Source organism: Leptosomus discolor, chromosome 1 (assembly GCF_034619465.1).
Source record: "Leptosomus discolor isolate bLepDis1 chromosome 1, bLepDis1.hap2, whole genome shotgun sequence".
Taxonomy (NCBI): domain Eukaryota; kingdom Metazoa; phylum Chordata; class Aves; order Leptosomiformes; family Leptosomidae; genus Leptosomus; species Leptosomus discolor.
In genome coordinates this window covers 108689524-108703391 of record NC_141391.1, presented here as the reverse complement: position 1 = coordinate 108703391, position 13868 = coordinate 108689524, and positions in this window count along the sequence as shown.

The window sequence follows — 13868 nt, the reverse complement described above, 5'->3', positions numbered from 1 at the left end:
CAGAAAACTAAAATCTGTGAACCACCATCAAGGAAAGTTACAGGCATGGAGCTAACATAAATCAGACCAGTTCATCTGTAGAGCCATTTTATCTGGAAAATTAACTGTTTAAGGATCCAGATAGCACTTTTTTTCTTTTGAATATGAAACTTGCATAATTTGGATTAGAAAATGGTAAATATATGTTCTTTTAAAATAACGTAATTGTTACGTACTAATATATGTCATATATTTTTACCCATATAATAATTATTAGCGATAAAATACAAAGTTAACATACTCACTCCAGTTCTGGCTACCTATGTTCAAGGCCAGCTCTGACACTGGGCAGCCATAAAACCTTGTATCAGACTTCTGTGTAAACAGCTAAGTTGTGATCATGAGCTGTGTGAGGATCCAGCTTGCCCAGGTGCCCATCCTGCACCTTCCAGCCAGTGCCTGGGAAGACATATTTATGCTTATCTCCAACCTCAGTGCCAGCCATTCCTGTGCCCAGCCTGGTACACCTGGCATCCTGGGCTCTCATTAAAATACAGCCATTCTTTTGGTGTATCTCCTCATGGTGAAGTCGATTAATAGTATAGATATTTCTTCAAAGACTATTATTTTTTAAAATTTTTTTTCAGTACCCTGATATAGCTGTTTGCTTTGGAAGTTCTGCCATCATTCTGTGAACACAATCAGTCTATAAAGGCAGTTCTGATTACTTACTTTGTTTGGAATATGAGGATCACTGTATTTGTTCCTACCACAACTTCTTAAGATCTTAAAAAAGTCATCACTAGATATACTCATAGCCCTTCTATCCCCATGACTGAGCAGGCCATTCATCTGTTCTAACCACAGTATTTAGTGGGAGCCTAAAAATTTTACCCAGCACAATGCCAGCTTGGCATTAAGCCTTTTCAACTTAAGTTCAGAAGTTAAATGGAGTATTCAATATATGAGAACATGTGAAACCAAGGATCTATTCCACTGCTGGGCAAATGTTTAATCAGGGAAAATGTAAGTTGAAGTAACCAAGTAGTTTGATGGAAGTTCATGTAAATACAAATATCTTTGCATTAGGAATCTGACTTAGAGATATATCTTGATAGTCAAAAAGAATTGAGGGAATAATTTTTTCAAACCTGAGTTAAATACAGCATTCAAGCCCAGTAAGGAGTATTTGCAAAGTTTTTTTAAAATATCTTTAATAGAATCATCATCTTTCCATACATTTGTGAATTATGTATAGAATGAATATACTGTATTTATAACGTATTCTAATTTTTACAGAAATATTTGCCAAGGTGCATACATGTAAATATTTAAAGATACATCTTCTAGGTTTTTACATAAATAGTTTCGCATATATCTTTAATTTCTACCTTTTATACATGTAAAAAATAATAATACTTACAGGAGAGTACATTCATGTGTTTAACTTAGGGAATGAGATTCTGTATATAATCACGTTACTTCACATATCAGTCATTATTTCATGGAGATACTAGTGATGAGGGACAGTTTTGTATTTGCAACTAATGAGCTATATGTTCTTAAAAGTCTTATTTTGAGCAGTTTTTAATTCCAATAATTTGAATAGATTATTTTTTTTAATGACACTTACTCGTTTTTATTTTGTTTAATAGCTTTTATTTTTCCTATAAGTAGTAACAATAACCTTTATAGCCTTTCCCTGTAGAGTAACAGGCACCCTGTATGTTTTTCGGTTTATGTTTTTCCTTATTTGAATAGAGGACAGCATTGCGTACATGGCTTTGATCATTCACAGAAATCCTGTTACTGAGTACAGGAAACTTAGTACCATAGTCTCCCAGTGAACAGAGAATTCAGCATTTAGGTTTTAACAAAATGAGAATAGCCATATTGATTTTGTATGGCTAAAAACCTACCCCATTATCCTGTCTTCCACAAAGAACCTAAATGGATGCATGCTGATAGATACTTGTATTAGAGCAAAAGCATATATAAAATTCCTTCCTAATATTTTCCAGTCTCCAGCTATTTTGAACTATTTTCTGGGACTCTTGTGGTTTGTATATTTATAAAGTCCTTGAATCTCTCTGCCAGGTATTAATCAAAGTGGCCCATAAAATATGTATGATTCTTGCACCAAAAAAAGTCCTTTAGCAGTGACTTCTCTAGAGTATCTCCTCTTGAAAGAATAAAATTTGTTTCCGTTTTTTTTTTTTTTCCATTCTGATCATGGCTGTTGTAATTGGGGCCAAATATTTAGGTGCTTTGTCGAGGATTTGCTCAAAATGCTCACCTACACTTTAGCAAATGGTTAACCACTTTTCAGGTTTAGGATTCAGCTTTCTGTCACTGAAAAAATAGGGACTTTAGAGTAAATTGAGTAATAGTAGTATAGTAAATTGAGTAGATAAGGGTCTGAGATAATCTTACACAACAGAAAGAAAAGCTGAGTGTGACCTGAAATGTATTCCCTCCAGTTAAATGAATGCTTTTATTGAATCACAGAATCATAGAATCATTTAGGTTGGAGAAGACCTTTAAGGTATCAAGCCACTTTCTCAACATAAAATGACGTCTTACAATTAATAATACTTATTTGAAATGGTCCATGCAAGGCTCAGAGAGATACCAGGATTTGGAACTGGATTTCCAGTCTGAGCCAGATTTCACTAGTAGAGCAGAATACAATGTGAGGCAAAGGCACTGATCCACATGAGTTTCAGGGGTGGTGATGTCTGTGGTGGTGGTTGAAGTATTCACTCTGTTGGGTGAGGCAGGTTCAAACCATCCACACTCCAAACCTTTCCAGGTGTCTGAGTGTGGCAACAGGGCTGGTCAAAAGAGTGACTTTCCTCACTGACAAAGGTTTCACACATTGCGTCCAATGTTAATGTAACTATCACTCATTAAGCCATGTTTATTATTTCCTGTCATCTGTTAAGAAGGAATATACTGTCCATTCGAAATTTGAAAGAAATTCTAGGAAGTGGTGTGATATTTACACCACATCTTACTGTACAAAGGTTGCAGTTTCTAGGATCATGACCTCCCAGTTGGCCATCCTGCCAAAATTTACACTCATATTTACAAATTTGAACAAACATTGTGTTCTTATAGGATGCAGAGGAAGAGATCTCGGGGGTAGGATTAGCCAAGTACAGAAAATACAGTTACTAAACACATGCTAGGTCACTGTGAAAGCCAGCAGCTCCCTGTGGGCTGGTGCACTGGGGGGCTTCCCATGGGGGTGGCTGTGTAGGGCCTGGCAGCCAGGGCCCATGCCAGCATCTCAGCCAGAAGCAGGGCAGCCGGGGGGCACCGGGGCAACCCCAGCCCCTGGCATTGGGCACCTCCCTGGGAGTGGGGATGGGACAAGACCAGACTGGGATGTGGGCCTGCAGGTGGGCCCAGCTTGGCAGGGCCCATGGCCCAGCTGGGCAGGGCTGTGGGAAGCTGGAGACCATCCCTACTGTGGTATTGCTGGGCCAGGGACTGATGGCTCTGGGGGGCTGACATGTGATCCAGGTCTGTGGGTAGGGTGGCAGTTGGGGGGAACCCCAGGAGGGGCTGTGGGCAGGGACAGTCAGTGCTAACAGTGTGCTAATAGGCCTGACAGCATACACCTCTATATGTTTAAGATGTAGTTCTTAGGCCTTCTGTAGAACTTTTTTATCGATACTCACCTTTGATTGCTACCTGCAGTCTGGAATAGGGCAGGGACTGCAAAGTGCTGACATGGCTGAGTTAGAGAGGAAGAATTCTCTGCTTTTTCTTAGCTTTTCAAACTCAAGTAAGTAATCTAGGCCATTATTTTATGTTTCCTTTTAGAAATTCAGGTAGTTGGATTTTGGTGAGGTTTTTTTTGTTTCCTGAACACGAACTAACCAAAAGGAAGAAATAGTCTCTGCAACATGAAGACGAAATGATGTCCCAGTGCTTTTACTGCTGATAAGAAAGTTTGCCTATTATCATTGTGCAGCACAACCTGCTGCAATAGGAGATTTTTACTGTTTAAAAAAATTGCCAACTATTAGATTAGTGTCAGATCTGTGGCGTTCCCAGTGATTGGCCCAAAATAGAGCTGTTCAAAAAAGCTAGTATCTAATAAATATTTATAGGGGTTTTCTTCTTCATTCTGTTCTTCCTCAGTGAATAAATGACTGGGACGAAAATATTATTTGCCTGTTGCCCTTGAGTTACGCTATAGAAGTGCAACTTAATTAAAAAAGACTTTTGGCAGTAGGACTGATTTACATAAGGGTTAGATAGGTTGGAAAGCCAGAAATAACAGCTGATAAAGAAAAGAAAGTGATCTGGCTTATAAAGAAAATGTACACCATTACAAAATGTGTCCGTATTACAGTATGTCAAGAGAAAATAAAAGTACTGCTGTACACAGTGCAGGGAAAGAGGGTCTTTCCTAAATATGCAGGAAGGATAATCAGTGAAACAGCCAGGAAGGACAATAGTAAATGAAATCTATGAAAAGATAAATACATTGTACAACAAAGACTCAGTTTATTTTATTACCAGAAAACTATGGGAAAATTCAAAGACTGACATATATTTATTCTTTTCACAACCGTTAATTTCAGAAATTATGGGTTTTTTTTCAGAAATTATTTATTTCTTTCCCTCCTTTTTCCTGTCAAGGGAAGGATAAAGATATTTATTAAATTTTTGATAAAAAATTTGCTGTCAAAAGAAAGGAAGAGTATTTGTCCTAGCTATGATATACTTTATTTTTTTTTCCTGTGAGCAGAAGACAAAAATATAAAGTTCTAGAGACATCAAAAATCCTTATGCTTTCTTAGTAACAAGGTAGGTACTATTGTCAAATAATCTAAAAGTGCTAATGTTGCTATTCACAAAGTTTAAAAATAACTAAAAATTTGAAAATCATATTTCCAAGCTATATTCCCTACTCATTCCCTAATCCTACAAAGTATTTACATTTACAAGTTACCAATGTGCATTTATTTTTAATTCCACTTCCTCTGAAAGCTTCTTGGCTAACATATCTCCTTTATAAATGTAACCAGAACTCCTGCATCACACTCAGAATCAACAAAAATAGGAACTAAGTGATATTATTTACATTCTGTCTGTAGGCATAGGTTTGATAGTGTATTCTCAAAGCTCTTGGAGAGACTCTGTGTTACTTGTATTGCTCAAAGGAAGAAATGTGGCCTTTATCATGCTACTGTTGAATGTCTTTGAGCTGCTTATGGAGGAGATAAAAATGCTATAAGTATCCAATGATTACTCTCTTAGGCTTAAACGTGCAGCTTTGGAAGAAGAAGAAAATCCTAACGTAAATAAGTAAGGAGCATTTTAAAGATCAGTTTCTAAACTTGCCTGTCAAAACTCAAAGGGAACTGGATAGGTTATTAATTCAAAAGATTGTAGCACAGAACTGATGATAAAAGCTTTTCATTTTTTAGAAAATATACCCAAAACATAGAAAGATTATCAAAGACGAAAAAAAAAAAATTCCAAATGCAGAAGTTTAAAGTGAGTAAAAAAAAAATAGCAAAGCACATTTCTGTAGCCAGAGAGCATACAGAGAGGAGTGTTAGAATGACTGTCTGGAAGCAAATTATCCCTACAGTGAAGCAGAAAAGTCTCAAATAGCTCAAAATGTGTTTGTGGTGGTACTATTGGAAATTGTAATGAAGTCCTCAGAAACAGTACTATGACCCATAATGGTTAAAAATTTTACAGAGGACACCTCAATGCTACCAAGTTTTTAAGGCTCTATTGGCAATGTTTGCAAGCTTAAATCTCAAAGTTGGTCTTAGTCTGGTTTGCTACAGTATCTGGAACTTCTTCCTGCCAAGGAAGATATTGATAAAACTGTACACATAGCCTGGAAGAGAGCCAATTAAAAAAATTTATTTTGATACAGTGTTGGAAACCCATGGAAGTGTTTTAAATAGAAAGCACAAAGAAATCCTTCCATTCTTTTCAGCTGGAGGGATTTCCAAGGGGACTTAGCAGCTAGATCTGAATCCCAGAGCTGAAGTGGCTGAGTGATTCCCAAGTGAGTCTGGGAAGAGTAAGCTCTGATATGTCTGCCATTTTCTACGGAGATATAGCTATAATAGAGACCTATGACGTTGCTTCTAGAAAGCACACTATGTCATACACAAAAAACTGTAAAACTAGACTGCCATAGTGAATGTATATGGGTAGCACTGGACTAGGTAAAACAACTATAAATGTAATAAGCCACCCCTTATAAATGTAGGTATGATTAAGGATCATGCTTAAATCCCTTCCTTTTTTATAATTCTGATCAGTACTATAATTCAGGGTTCTAATGAAGAGGATCCTTGATTTTCCTGTAAACATTATATTGTGCTGCCAAGATAGGCTGGAGAGAATTAGATAGCCAGAACTCATGGAAAAGAGAAATTAAAATGCGGTAGTTATGTCATATACACAAACCATTTTTCCCCATGGCTAGATATGTAAGACTTGAGATGGTAAATAGCAGCTTATTGTCTTCTATCACTGAGGTGATGGGTAAATCCACTTATGATGCCCATAGAAACTGGACATATACAACTCAGTGTACTTGTTTAACATGCTTTCTGATTCACTTCACTGGGTATTCACTAGCGATTAATGCCCACACAAAGTAAGTCTAATAGGCATAGCAACAAGATACAATTTACGAAAATTTAATCAGGAAGTACTCAGAACTAATTAAATGGATAGGAAATCAAGCAGCATATAGTAATCATGGGGATCTTTTTCTCTGCTACCCAGCAGAAATAGCATTGATTGGTTATATGTAACATAATACAGGGAATGTCATTGAGATACAGAATTACTACTAGCATTAGAAAATTATGTAATCTGCGGACAGCTCCAGTAACATACATTGTAAGCTATAGATGTAAATTTAAGCATTGTCCGTACAGAAATGCATATGTGTGATTACCAGTGGGTTGTGAGCTCAAGTACTGCACATTTGCATAAAGGATCTTCAGATGACAGGTGGCAGTCTAGTTTAACTCTTCATTTCCTGGGTATTTTCTATCCATATAGTAAATTCTTGACAAGAATTTTGATGGCCTAGAACTTAATTGATGTATACAATTATTAAAAAATAAGCTTTCAAGTAGCTATTCACAGTAATGTTATGAAAGTATGGTTATTTATTTTACAGTCCCACCTTGAAGAAGCTGAAGGGTGAAGATTAAATATTACAGAGGAAAATCAAAGAAATGTGGGAATTGCAAAAGCTAATAAATAGCATACCAGTGTCAGTCTACTTCTAGTTGACTTTTTGATGGACATGTCTCCTCTGCTTAATCTGTGTATCGTCAATATTTTGAACTTGTATTTTTTGTCTACCTCATGACTTACTGTCTGTGACAGAAATATTTAATAGTAGGAGAAAAGAGGGTGTAAAATGAGAAGAAAGGGCAAAGCAACTGTCTTAAAGACAAGCTGTTCTTTAGAAGCAGTTCTTTAGCAGTTTTGATGAAAACTATGAAAATAGTGCAACATTCTTGTGTCACTATGTGTAAAAAAAAAAACCCCAAACACAGAACAATTATATGGATTAGTACAACTTATCAAGATGCCTTCATGATTTCCTGCAGAACTGAATTTAAACTGTTTCAGGAAGTAGCTTCAAATTTTTAAATAGTCTGTTTCAACCGTTTATAACTGAAAGACAGAATTGCAGCACCAGGGTTGGAAAACCAAAGCAACGTTATCAGTAAGAGTGGAAAAAGGTTAGACAGAGCTGTGAAAGTCTTTTAAAAGAGGGAGATAAAAGTTTTGAGGTGCAAAAAACATAGGTATCAGTTTTTGAAAAAAAAAAACAAAAAACACCAGTTTAAAAAAGGATATTCAGTCATGATTATGCAACTTAACCATATACCTAACACTGGTCTAAAGTATAATTTTTTTTTGGTTTGGGAGACTGATGTTTGGAGATGTTTTTTTCTCCTAGGAGTTACACATCCCTAGCTTGTTCACTGCTTTTGCAAATAATATTAATACTGAGAAACTGAAAAACAGGCATTTTGAAATGTGTTTTACCAGTCATACTTCATCTGTACATACAAAGAGGCACACTGAGAAGTGCCACCTAACTTTCCTATTCCTGTAAAATATTGAAAGAAAAAAAAAATCTAAAAGTTCTGCCTGCATCGAAATATTGTTATTTTTATATTAAAGTTTTTTGGTTTATGTTTTGTTTGCATCAACCTTAAATAAAGCTAGACATCCAATTTTGGAAGTGTGAATCTGCTGCATTAAAGTATCTACTCTCATTATAGTTTGAATCTTGAGATTCATTGCTTGCATTTACTGTCTTTCCAACCATACATACTGTTTTTCTTGGCACATTTTGAAGGGAAGTTCTGTGCACTGAATAAATATTCTAAACAGTCTTCTAACTATTCTAAGACCAAATTTCACAAAATTTTTCATTTTTAGGGAAGCTTTAGAGACTGGTCAGACACTGCAGGATGTATGACTCTCCTTTACATCATTCTTCAGATCTTATCACCCCATATGCCTTTTTAGATAACATACAGCCAGCAAAAAACTTAATGAGGAGAGTAGATTGCATTTTGAAACATACGTTCTTTTTATTTTGACTTTATATTTTTGTGGTTACAGTGTTTCTGAATGTACTGAAAGATGTCTGAAAGAACAATATTTGAATGGTCACTAAGTTGTTATAGAAGTGTATGAGTAAACAGAATTTACTTTGAAAAGGGAAGATGCGCTAGACTTTTCAGCAAAGCATTCACATGTAAAGATGTAGCAGTGGCGTGCTTGTGTGTCTGACTTTGTGTTTGATTCACTAAACTAGTGATTTCTTGCATGTATTGTTTAGTAAGGATAAAAGCAACACATGCTGGACCTGCATTAGAGAGACTTATTGTGATTTATCCCTGAAGTTACATTCCACCTGGTGATGTAAATTCCTTTCCTGTACCCTGAGATATAACACCAGAATGTCGATATGATTTCATAGTAGAAAGGTGGGAATTTCACAAAATTTCAATTCTTTGGTTATGTAACTCTTCTACGTAACAACAGCACACTAATGTTACTGTGCAGTTTTACACGTCATGATTAGTTGATCATTAGTAGTCCAAGGAAAAGAGGTAGTTTGAAGGGAATCATCCCTTACAACACTTCCCATTTAAATAGTTGTTGGAGGAAACAATTTTAAAAGCTAGTTTTAAAGCATCTGTTCTTACAATGTGTAACAATACCAAGGATGTCACTTGACTGATCCTTCATTGTCTTTACAGAAAAGGATTAGGAGGACACAAATACAGTTTGGAAGTAAGAATTGAACTCCTGGAAATACCTTGTCTTTTCTTCACCATTGCCTATAGAAATCACAAAGTTCGGATACTATCACAGGGCATTCCTGTATCATGAATGAATTCTGCTGAGGTTAAATTCTTTTTCAAGCTTGATGCACAAAATTGTCAAAAGGACAGAAGAAAAGTGTGTGAAATGGTTGCTTATGTTTTTTTGATAGCATTACTAGCTTTCCAGTAGATTTTATTTAAAACTGTAGATTTCCTAGGACTTTGCAGATGTACAACCAACTTTTTATAAGTGCATAAGGAAGGAGTTTGAATTAAATTTTATTTTTAATATAAATAACTAAGGACGGACCATCTCTTGTTATTCAAGCTGAAATTTCCTTCAGTTTGTAGCATTTAGTTGGATCTTCTTCTTGAGATTAACAGATTATAATAAAAAAAAAATAATTGGTGGAGTCTTTCTCTCTGTTGATATATCTATCTTTCTGTCAGAGGTTACTGTGATGGGACTGTTTAAAAGACTGACAAAACAGTACAGTTTTAAACTGTAAAACTCAATTTTACTAAATTAATTTATTAAAAGCATTCTTCTGGCTAGGGTTTGATTCTTACATGTCATCATCACTACCTATAGAAAACCATTAGTATTTAACCATAATTTTCTAAATTAGTTGTATCACAGGGATGATGCTGTACAGTCAACACTGATGTCTGGGGTCCTTGTTCTTCATCACCAAGGTCAAGCTGATCAGGCTTGAGAGCTCCTCAATGAGAGAAGTCAAGCAAAATGGGCTTGACACCTGATGGTTTTATACTATTGCTTGTTCCCCACAAAAAAGGGGGATTCTCCTCTGCTCCCCATACTAATTATCTTATTTTCTTGCATCTTGCAAAAAATCCTTCTAGTTCTTTTAGCAGGATCACCTGCCTATTTTTCATCCTTTTCTTCTATCTGGCAACTTTATTACTCGGGTGTGTTGGAGGTGTAAATATCATCCTCCTCCTTGTGGCAATTGCATTGCTCACATACTAATGTAAAATTTTGTCTGGCTATGCCATTGAACTATTGTAAAAGGCTGACATACTCTTGGTATCTACACCACTTTAGCACACTTACTTTCAGGTTCAAGGCAAGTTGATATATTAATTATATCCTAATTGGTACATTTATAATTAACATGTGTCACTGACGTCTGCATTGGCTACAATGACAAGGTCCATCAATATTTATAGATTAAAACTATAGTTTGCTTTTAGAATGTCAATGTAAATTAATTTCTTGGCAAGGAAACAGTTCAGTTTTGAAAAGTTTTTGGAGTCCTATGTTAATATCCAGCATGGGATATGAAATAGAAATCTCTGATGTCTGCTGCTTGTCCTTTTTTCTTCCCTGATTGATGTGCTAGCTTTTGGTATCTTGTATTGGGCTAAATATTTCTCTTAAGAAAACCTGTTTCCTTTAGTGATGGAGTTCTGTCTGCCTTGATGAAGTGACTTGCATATGCTTCTCTGCTCTTTTGACTGGATACTATCTTCTTTTTTCTTCTGAATGCCAGCAGTTCTTTTACTCTATGCGTAACCCTTATGATATTTCCAAGAGGCTGTTCAAAAGTGTTTTGCTAAATTCATTTTTCTGTCATTGATTTTCTAGGTCTTCTGGTGACTAGTCTTCCCTTTCCCTACTGAGCAGCTTGTCTTTCAGAAAATTTCTCAAGGGAAGGACTTTTACAGTTTTTTAACAGCCTTTCACCCGAAGTTCCTTACAAGTAAATTTTAAAGGACCCCTACCATAGTTCCCTATTTTTCAAAGTCCTCCAGTTAGAAAAAGAAACAGCAAATAAGACAAATAAAATAGAGAAGAACGGATTTTTAAAGATAACCATGGTATAACTGTTCTTTTTCTTTATGCTCCATAACCCTTAGAGAATTCATTAAGAAACTTTAGGTTACTGAGAAACTATTCAGTCTGATTTAATGTTGTGCTCCTCTATGTCCAAGTAAGATATTGTTAGTGGAATACAGTGGCTTCTCCTAATTCCTAACTGTTATGGAAGTCAAAGAATAAAAATCTGTATTTTCAGAATGCTAAAATAAAAGAAGCTAAAACATAAATGATTAAAATGCTTTTAAAAAATTGTTCTATGCCTGCATGGGAAGATGTATTTTGGATACACAAAATGGTCTGCAAATAAGCATAGGCAATGTTGTTGATAATTAAAATAGATTCTTGTGTACTACTGTGTAAATCAACAGGTATTTGCACAGTGTAATGACAGAGTCTGTCAGTTGACAGCCACAGTGGGAATGTAGCAACCAGTGTGCAGCCAGAAGAACCCAGGAGTTAAAGTTACTTTTCCCAGATGAACTATTTGATTTTGAGTTGCCCTGTCATTAATACCACCACTATCATTAAAGATAACCTTGAAATGGTGTACAAAATTATGAACTTCACTCAAAAATTATCGAAATATCTTACATTTCAAAATATAAAATTTGAAGTGTTGCTTATTTTCCCAAGACTTGCATCCTCTACCTGTTTAGGTAGTCCCTTCCTACAGAGGCTTTATTTTATTTTCTGTATGTCTTTGCATTCAGGTGCAGAAGGTTTCTAAGGATGCAATAACAAAGAGGAACAAAATATTCAAAAACTGGTCATGAGACAATAGGCAAAGAATGTTTGGCTTCTGGGATTGAAGTTGATCAAAAATGTGGCAAAAGATTTGTGCAAAATCTTCCAAGTCTCAGATATTTCACCTGTTATAGAAGCTCAGTCCTAGGTTTCCTGAAGCAGAGTTTCAGACATTGAATCTTAGAAAAATAAATAATTTAATTCAACGACACAGCAGCAACAGCAGCTCGAGTTGGGTGTCTCCAGAGAGGGACCCCAAACAAAGAAATCCCTGGATATTTATACCCTTACAGACTACGCATCCACCCTTCAGGCGATCTTCACGCGCTGTTCATGTGCCCTTTGGTCCAATGGTGATTCTGGCCTCATATCCTCTGACACCTTCTGGCTCCTTATTTGGTTCCTACTCCACTGTCTCCAGGCAGGCTAGTTGCAGCTACTTGTCACCTTGAAGCCTCCTTATCTTCAGGTTTGCACTGGCTCTGGAGGCCTTATATTGCTTGAATGGATAAAAGTTCAGTACCTGTCCGGAAAACCTAGGCAAAAGTTTACAGCTTGCAGCACAAGGCTTCGGCAAATCTAGCTACCCATGTTAAATAAGTAAAGCTAAGCAGCATACTAAATCACATAACATTATAACTTCGTTCTATTTAAAACTTACTTATTTAAGCTAAATAACTAATATCTCTTAACATCATCAGTATTCTCCCTGTGAAATGTCACCTAATTTATTTTATCCAATCAGTTGAATTCACTTTGGGAGTAAATCTACCATAAACTTTGAAGTTGGAGGTAATTTTCAATCCTGGAGTATTGAGATTGTTGAAGATGTGAAGATATGAAGAAAATGGGAGGCTGCAAAAACTACAAAGCAGTCAGGGAACTAGCCTTCCAAAATCAGTAAACCATTTTTTTAAAAAATAAACATTTAATTGAGAGTAATTGTAATACATTGTCCAGTATTTAATAAAGATTTGAAATGGAAGACAAGAAAAACTATTAAAAATCTTGACATTCTTTTAAGAGCTTCATAGAATGCTAGATTCAAGACATGCTTTAATCTGGACACAGCTTAATCACGGCTGAGCTTCATCTTTTGCTAGCCAACTCTCAGCCTACAGAGAGACTGTTGAAATCAGCTCAGGAATACCTTTGCTTACTTAGTCAAACTGAATTTTAGATGTTTTGTGAAGCTGTGAAGTATCTGAAAGTTATACTAATGGTACTGGGAACATATTTTGTAAAATTAGTGTATTTTTGGTATTTTATACCGCTCTTCAGGGGATGGTATTGGGACTGGCGCTATTTAACATCTTTGCCAGTGACATGGACAGTGGGATTGACTGCACCCTCAGCAAGTTTCCTGATGATACCAAGCTGTGTGGTGTGGTCCAAACGCTGGAGGGAAGGGAGGCCATCCAGAGGGACTTTGACAGGCTGGAAAGGTGGGCCCATGCAAACCTCATGAAGTTCAACAAGGCCACGTACAAGGTCCTGCACCTGGGCTGGGGCGGTCCCAAGCACAAATACAGGCTGGGCGATGAGTGGATTGAGAGCAGCCCTGCGGAGAAGGACTTGGGGGTGTTAGTGGATGAAAGATTGAATATGAGGCAGGAATGTGCCCTCGCAGCCCAGAAAGCAAATCACATCCTGGGCTGCATCAAGTGAAGCATGGCCAGCAGGTCGAGGCAGGTGATTCTCCCCCTCTACTCTGCTCTGGTGAGACCCCACCTGCAGTGCTGCGTTCAGCTCTGGGGCCCCCAGCACAAGAAAGGCATGGACCTGCTTGAGTGGGTCCAGAGGAGGGTCACAAAGATGATGAGGGGGCTGGAGCACCTCCCCTATGAGGACAGGCTGAGAGAGTTAGGGTTGTTCAGCCTGGAGAAGAGAAGGCTCTGGGGAGACTTTCTAGTGGCCTTCCAGTGCTTAAAGGGGGCCTATAG